General features: G+C 45.8%; 1 pseudogene; it reads right to left on the reverse strand.

Annotated features, from left to right (window-relative positions):
* Positions 1-608: 608 nt before the first annotated feature.
* Positions 609-4,274, reverse strand: LOC123077526 (HVA22-like protein j; annotated as a pseudogene).
* Positions 4,275-8,326: the final 4,052 nt, after the last annotated feature.

The raw sequence follows: 8,326 nt of genomic DNA on the forward strand, positions 1-8,326 counted from the left end.
ACTTCAACCCACGAAGGGTAACGGCTCCGCGAGTCCACGGAGGGCTCCACCCAAGCACTACTAGGAAAAAGGCTACTAGCAACGCGGGTAAAATGGCTACTAGCAGTGCGGGTACCCGCACTACTAGTATCCCGCTACAGCTAATAGTTAGTAGTAGCATGGGTTAAACCCACGCTACTACTAACAAAGCTACTACTAACTTTGTTAGTAGTAGCGTGTGCCACCCATGCTACTGCTATTTTATACCCGTGTGCCACCCATCAAAATAGTAGTAGCGTGTCTATAATACCAACGCTACTAGTATCCTAAATACTAGTAGCGAGCTATTTTTTCCAATGCTACTACTAACTTATTTGAAATTTAAAAAATTAAAATCAATCAATTCCATTCTATCACACAATTGCCATATCTACTATCACAGTTCCTCATTATGGAGGCAACTCTTGTATAATTCATATCTTTTACATAAGAGTGTAAACACAGTGTTGTGCGTGTCAGCTACCTACGTAAATGGTTCTTGCCATGCAAATTCAAAACTTTACCACTACTTCTAGACGTCAGAGACTAATACACGATGTTATGGTCCGATCCAAAAATTGGCTCACTCGTCAATGCGTGGCGCCTTCCCGGCCTGGTCTCGTGGCCTGCAACTACGACGAAACACAGCGGGCAGCCTCGACGAGCCACACTTGACCGATGACCGCCGCCGCCTTGAGTTGTGACACCGTCACGTCCCTCTCCCTAGCCCTCAGCTCAAGCAGGCTCAGGTCGATGTCGGCCTCGTGCCACGCCACCAGCGGATGGAGGAAGCCATCGTACACGTGCCCCGCACCCTGAAACCCGAACACCATTAAGATTCAGATTCAGAACTGGCCACATACCGAATCAAGTCTATCTGAAATGTTGATCATCTCTCGGGCTCAGGTTGCTTACCCATGTGCTAGGGAGCCAGAGATAGATGACGAGCAGCAGCTTCGCCTCTCCATACAACGGCAACCACGACACCGTCCAGTCCATGAACCTCTCGACGACCGTCGGCATAGCCACCAGAACCCTGCAGCATTACCAACAGAGGTTCGGAAACTTCAGATTCTTCAAAAGAATGACACGGAAAAATAATGTGGTGCATGTCAATGAAAAAGACAATCAGTGAAAAAGACAAGGAGCATACTAACCCCTTTAGGCAGTTAAAATATAATGTAGAGCAATAAAAGTGGAACATGGCTCAGCATTTGCATTGATAGGGACAGATATACAATTGGGGATCCACTAGGTAAATAAATAATTCTATAAATCAACAACATTGTCTGCATTTAACATACTGTAAATAGTGTCTGACATCCTTGAGGAAACCCAAACATTGCTACCTTCTTCGGGGCTCGAGCATGAACTGATGCACTCTGCTTCTTGTACATACGGCTATGCTGCACCGGTGTTTATGCAGTGGGGTCCATGTTAAAATAAAACTGAATTTACTATGAGAGGGGATGGAATGCCTGAATTCACAATACTAACCTGATTGACCACCTGTTGCTGCACAAATCTATGGTGTTCAGGAGTTTGGTAAAATTGATCGGACAATGCCCGAAACTGCTTAAAAGGAAGATCCAGAAAGAGATAAGTACTTGTAGAGCAGGTCTGTAATAATGATACTAAATATACTATTCTCAAAAGGTAAACAGAAAACTGAATCCGGTAGGTAGACCTGACAATTGCCGTCTCCGTTAACCTTGAGCTCAACCAGGCCATACAACACCAACTTGTCGAGAAGTCTTTGGTGATCTGAAAAGGTTTCATCAAAAGAAGGAATTTCTCCATTTGTACACAGCAGTCACACCAAGTGTAGATGCATGACTCATAACAAGTAATAGCCATAAATAAACAGAGTGAAGCAAACAAATTAACATCAAATCAATCGACCCACTCAGATCACAAACCATATGTGAGCAGTTTTAGAATTCGGCAAATGGGGAATCGCACACGCATTACATTTGTTATAGTCATACCCTTCCTGTTCGGGGATATACCCCGTGGTGTAACCCGGCCGAAAGTATAACCTGGCCGGACTTGGCAACTCACTAATGACCCGCCCTGACTGGACGATACACTAAGTGACCCGCTCGATCCTGGCGACTTATGGGTGACCTAGCAAGCGGATCAAAGGAGCAACGAGACCCGGGGGCCCAGGAGGCTCAAGGCCCAGAAGGCCGGCTTACATTATGATAGGTCCGCTTAAGAGGGAAGGCGTGAGGAGTATCTCCATTACAAGGAATCAAGACCCGGACTTGTATCCGGCTTGTAGTACAAGATAGGCTAGTCCTACTAGGACTCTACATGTAACCCGCCCCTCTAACTTATATAAGGAGGGGCAGGGCTCCCGAAACGAGGGACAAGAAACAAGAAACAATATCTAGGGCTAGACACAAGGGGGAGCCGGCTTACGGCGACTCTTCTCATGAGCATAATGAGACCTAGCCACAAACAGCGTGTAGGGTTATTACCGGACGATGTTTCCCGGGGCCCGAAGCTGTCTAAATCCTCGTCTTGTGTGTTGCGTCTCTCGTCCCGATCAACCCCTTTCAAGCTACCACATAGATGCGTTGGCCTCGCGACTAAGTCCTGACACTAAGGACATCTGATGTGTTAATTCCACGACACTTCCTAGTATTACATTTGTTATAGTCAGACCCTTCGGTGCGGTGGACCCTTGCCGAAACCCCCAAAACCTGTTTGACGGTTTGCCAACCACGATTCATGCGAGGCTGACGAAATCCTCTTAGCTGGATCGACGCAAAACACCATTGGATGTACCCTAGCTGGGTATAGAAACGGGTTCAGAGTTCGATCACGGCCCCGAAGAGGGCCAGCCTGACGCTTAACAACAAGGATAGTACGGGCCAACTAAATGAGCGATCAGGTTGATGGAACAATTGTGAATAGATGACTTGATCACACTGAAGGGCTACATTTGGATATGCGTTGTCCACTACTAATTGTCTACGAAAGCAAGGGCCACGAGCAGTGACCAACATAACAGCAGCGGACCTAGAATGATAATCACACCGGCCAAAATATAGTCAATGCGGAAGGTATCTGGGGAAAATTTTGCAGGAATAAAAAGGACAAAAAGTGTCGAGAAATGTAAAATGTAGAGTTAAGCAAGCTTCTCAAGCTGCCAGACACAGTAAGTTCAAGTGTGTTTACAAAGGTACCATAGATAAACTCTAGAAGAAATTAAACGGTGGCAAATAGCATTACATTGAAGGATCCTGAACTTGGTCATTAGATCACCTGACAACCGCCAGATTTACGTCTTTCAGGTGAGAAAGCCACAATCGTTTCGTTTATTTCCCTTTTCCGTGGGAGAAAGCCACCACTCTGAACAAGGACTTTGATGCAGTAGGTGAAACAAGATGCATATGCGCACTGATCACTAAACTCGGTTCCTCCCCCCTCCGATATGTGAACTTGGCCTACTGTTCTTTTGAAGACTCTGCAGAATAGGTTCCTCTGACGGCTCATGCATTCGACTGGATCTCGAGCTAGCACGACACGGGAATGGGGAATCAGAGCAGAGAGGGAGAGAGAGGTACCATGGGAAGACGGGGTCGGAAGCGGAGGTGCGGCGGGTGGCGGGGAGCACGATGGCCTCCAGGGCGCGCTTGTTGAGGTCGCGCAGGATTTCGACGAGCGGGCGCGTGATCCCTGACGGCGCGGCGTCCAGCGGCACCACGTAGTTGCCAGAAGCACCACCAGTAACCAGCGCAACCTTTCCTTCCAACCTTTGATTCAGAAAACAAATCAATCAAACTTACAGCAAGCAAGTGCATACTAATAATGATGTATTTAGTGGCATGAATTATAAGTGTTGTTCAAAATCTTAGCCCTAGTATGCACTAAAAACCACGGCCCCAGTATTATCCACCTGATCCCCTATTGCTCATGCCCAACTACATTTAGCCCATCACCATCACCATCACTTATACTACATAATAAACTTTAAGCTTAATGTTTCTACTCCACACTATCAAAAACAACCCAGGAAAGACAGAGCACCAGCATTTCATTTATTTCTCTTGTTTTCTGATAGAGCATCAAAGGTGTGTGCTCCTTCTGCAATACGTAGGGTGACGTTTCCGAATCTAGGAACCTTACCCTGGCTTTCTACAATATGCAACCCGAACTCCTGAAACTGCAGTAAATGCATGCCTCTTAGCCCTGGAGCAGAGCAGATAAGCCATGCCAGCCAGCCCAGCTGTAGGAACCTCCCGCATCACCCGACCGACGCCATTGGAGAGCCATCACACACCTAAAATAGCCCTACTTCGGTTCGATTCAGTCAAGATGGAACTCCTACTGCGACAGATCATGGCGAGATCAACTGGAGAGCTGACCAACAGCGACTGGGGGTACAGGGAGGAAGAGGAAGAAGGAGGCGAGCAGACACGTACCGTGGCACGGAAGAGGAGGAGGAACGTATGGCTCGAGGCCGCCGTGGCGAGCACCGCCCTACCCCTCCTCCACTGCTACGGCACCATGACCATGCGCACGCAGCTACGGCGGAGCCGCGGGGAGCGGCGAGGAGGCAAGGGTCCGCGCGAGGGAGGTGGCAGAGTTGGCTTCCATGGGGATCGGAGTGGAGGAAGGTGGGAGCTTGGGGGAGTGTTGCGCGCGGCCGGTGCCCGGCCGGCATGGGTGGTGGCGGCGGCGAGGAGATCGTGGGGAGATGAGCCGGGGTGGGGTGGACCAAGGAATTGTGAGTTTGTGAGAGAGTTTTTTTAGGGATTAGAGAGAGAGAGAGAGTGGTGGGTTGGGAGTGGATCGGGCCAGGTTGGTAGTGGACACGCTTAGTAATAGCGTGGGGGTATTACCTGCGCTATAGCTACTTACTTAGTAGTAGTGCAGGTTTTATACCCCTCGCTACTACTATCAACTTAGTAGTAGCGCAAGTTTTATACCCCTCGCTACTACTAATTAGCAGTAGCGCCGTTTTTTAGACCTCGCTACTGGTAAGCTTCTGTGTATAAGGTTTTCCCTAGTAGAGAAGAAGGGTCCATGAAGAAGCAACCTTGTCTATCCCACCATGGCCGTCGCCCACGAAGGACTTGCCTCACTAGCGGTAGATCTTCACGAAGTAGGCGATCTCCTTGCCCTTACAAACTCCTTGGTTCAACTCCACAATCTTGTCGAAGGCTCCCAAGTGACACCTAGCCAATCTAGGAGACACCACTCTCTAAGAAGTAACAAAGGTTCTGGATTATCAAGAGGTTTCGGTTCAAAAGTTCCGGATTATCAACAGTTTTGGCCAGATTATCAAGAGGTTTCGGTTCAAAAGTTCCAGATTATCAAAAGTTTCGGCCAGATTATCAAGAGATTCCAGTCGGATTATCAAGAAGTTCTGGTTCCAAATATTTCGGCTCAAAAAGTGTCGGCCGGGTTATGTGGAGAGCTCAGGCACTAGAAGACACAGAACCAGTTAACTCTTTTGTCAAAAAACAAAAGCAGCACTATGCATTATCCAGCGCCAGCATCCGACAAAAAATACCAAGTGATATCCATCTGGTTTACTTTTATCAATATTTATTAATTTTTTGAAAAAAAACCACTCTGCCTAGTGTTGTTATATACAGCCATCGCCTCTGCGGTCCGCTTTACGTCAAACGCGCCGACCGGCTCGCCCATCAGCCCTTGTGGCCGGTTCACGCGTCCTCACCGGATTACAATGTGGATGACAACTTGCTCGTCCGCATGGGCTTACAAATGCCATGGCCAGTTTATCGGTTTGTTCCCGCGGCCGTTTCACCCGTGAGAGATTTCGGTGTTACCTAGGGATCATGAGTTTCATGGCGAATTATTTTCGGCCTAAACAAATCAGGTGATATCCATCCAAGTTTGTTTTATTATAACGTGTTGTTTTTGTCAAAGAACAAGTTTATCTTTGCCTAGGTCTGCAATATTGTTTATGCAGGGCAATTATTTATGACAAAAAGTGATATTATACCGCGGAGGTGGAGACACGCCAACATCTTTTGGCACAGGTGGTCGTCGTTACTCAACGGACTCCCGCACCAGCTTACTACGCCGTGGCCGTCTCTCACGACCGCGCCGGCTTACAACGCCATGGCCGTCTCTTATGACCACGCCGGCTTACAACAATGAGGACAACTTACTAATATATTTTATATTACATATTGTTTTCTTCAAAAGAGCAATTACTTTGGTTTGCAAGTTGTCCCATGTAGGATTCAAACCGGTCTATATCATGGTTAATTATGAAGAATCTCAAGCCAACTCCTCAAGTCGTCTTGAGACTCGGGGGCTACAATGATATGACTCGGCAAACTTAGCCAGTTTAAATAAATTCAAGATCGTTGAAGGGAAAATAACCCGGCCCGAAGATTATTGCTAGATCGATGAAAATTTAAAAGTCGTCGGAAGATTTCCGGCTCAAAATAAGGACGCTGATTTAAAATCCGGCTCAAGAGACATCTTTCTTCCACAAAGCACTGAAGCTCTCAAATCCGGTTCAAAATTCGGCTCAAGGTAAATTTGTCCCTCACAAATTTTTGAAGCTTTTAAATCCGGTTTCAATTTGTCCCTCACAAAGTTCCGATTCAAAAAGAATTAATCTCTCGCAAAGTTCGAGTTCTCAGACAAAGTAAAGGTTGCCAAAGAGAACTTGCTGCCATGATGCGTGGTTCAAACTTGGGTATCCTGCCTTACGGCTTATCTTATTATGATCACTTGGGGGCTTCCTGCTCATCGAGCATAGCTATGAGTACCCTCTTGATCGATGCAATGCCAAAACTTATATGATCACTTGGGGGCTTCTTGTTCAAACATAGGTCGTATTCGAACCAAAGAGAACATAGCTGTCGATACCCTCTTGATCGGCATACTGCCAAACCCACTAGGGGGCTTCTTGATCGTATCCGAATCATAGCTCAATCCCTTTGGGAATCGACGTGGATCGTATCCGAATCAGCGTCGTTAAACAATTCTTATGGTCACTTGGGGGCTTCCTGTTCAAACATAGGTCGTATTCGAACCAAAGAGAACATATCTGTTGATACCCATTTGATCGGCATCGCCAAGCCACTAGGGGCTATATGATCGTATCCGAATCTTAGCTTAACCCCTTTGGAACGGTTTACTGATCGTATCCGAATCAGAAGCCTCAAAAAGTTCTATTTCATCCCGGGTAAAGTTTATTGCAGCCACAATTACTTAACTTGAGACCTTTTTTGGAGGTTATATATCAAATGTATATAAATGTTTTATGATTAACCCGGCTTGACTTTTGACTATAAGTCGCCAGTTTATGACAACCATCATTTATATGGAAGCATTGGCTTCTAAGGATTGGGTTATCACCCTTATCACACAGGTCATGTAAACTGGCAGTACAAATTCAATATCACAGTGGTCATTTGAGGGTTTCCCATTCAAACATAGGTTGTATTCGAACCAAAGAGAACATAGCTGTCGATACCCATTTTGATCGGCAACGCCAACACCACTGGGGGCTATATGATCGTATTTGTATCTTAGCTTAACCCCTTTGGAATGGTTTATTGATCGTATTCGAACCCGAAGGCTCCAAATTTTTATCTGTTTTTATACAATCGCAAGTATTTGAGTTGTTACAAATATCATATATGCCAGCTCTTACAGGGTTGAGTTATCAATTTCACTGTCCGGGTCACATAAACCGGCGGTATCATTCAAAGGATCATAGGGATCTTGTGATCTACTTGTGTGGAGGATAAAACTACATTTGGGTGGTTACCCGCCCTGGCATTTGACGTTAGGTCGTCAGGGCATATGTTTTTTAAACTCTTTGCAGGATTTGCAGGAATATGACATATAAATGATTAAGTTCAAGGTGATTACCAAACTTGATGCTTCAAAATAATTATCTATTCTGGATTTTTCTCAAAGGCTCTAAGCCGCCGGGTTATAAAAATTTCGGGTTACAATGAAGGCGAATTAAATAGTCGTCGGCCAAGAGCCGCCGAGTATTTAAACTCCGGGTTTACTTATCAACCGATGAGGTATTCAAATTTTTAATAGCCAAAACTGGCTAGATTTTCATGATGATATTAATTGATTGAGGTTTTCATACCGGGTTATATTATTCAAATCTTGAATAGCCAACATGGCTGATTTTCTATTGTGATTATCAATAACCAGTATTATTGAGGTTTTCAAAGTCGCTTTAGCGCAATGGCTTTTATTTTATCAAAGGATATGATTTATTCTACAATGGAAGGAATAGTCCCGAGTCGCTGCAGGCTTACGACCCGGCACTTGGGGGCTACATTAT

The sequence above is a fragment of the Triticum aestivum genome, chromosome 1B (genome assembly GCF_018294505.1).
Source record: "Triticum aestivum cultivar Chinese Spring chromosome 1B, IWGSC CS RefSeq v2.1, whole genome shotgun sequence".
NCBI lineage: Eukaryota > Viridiplantae > Streptophyta > Magnoliopsida > Poales > Poaceae > Triticum > Triticum aestivum.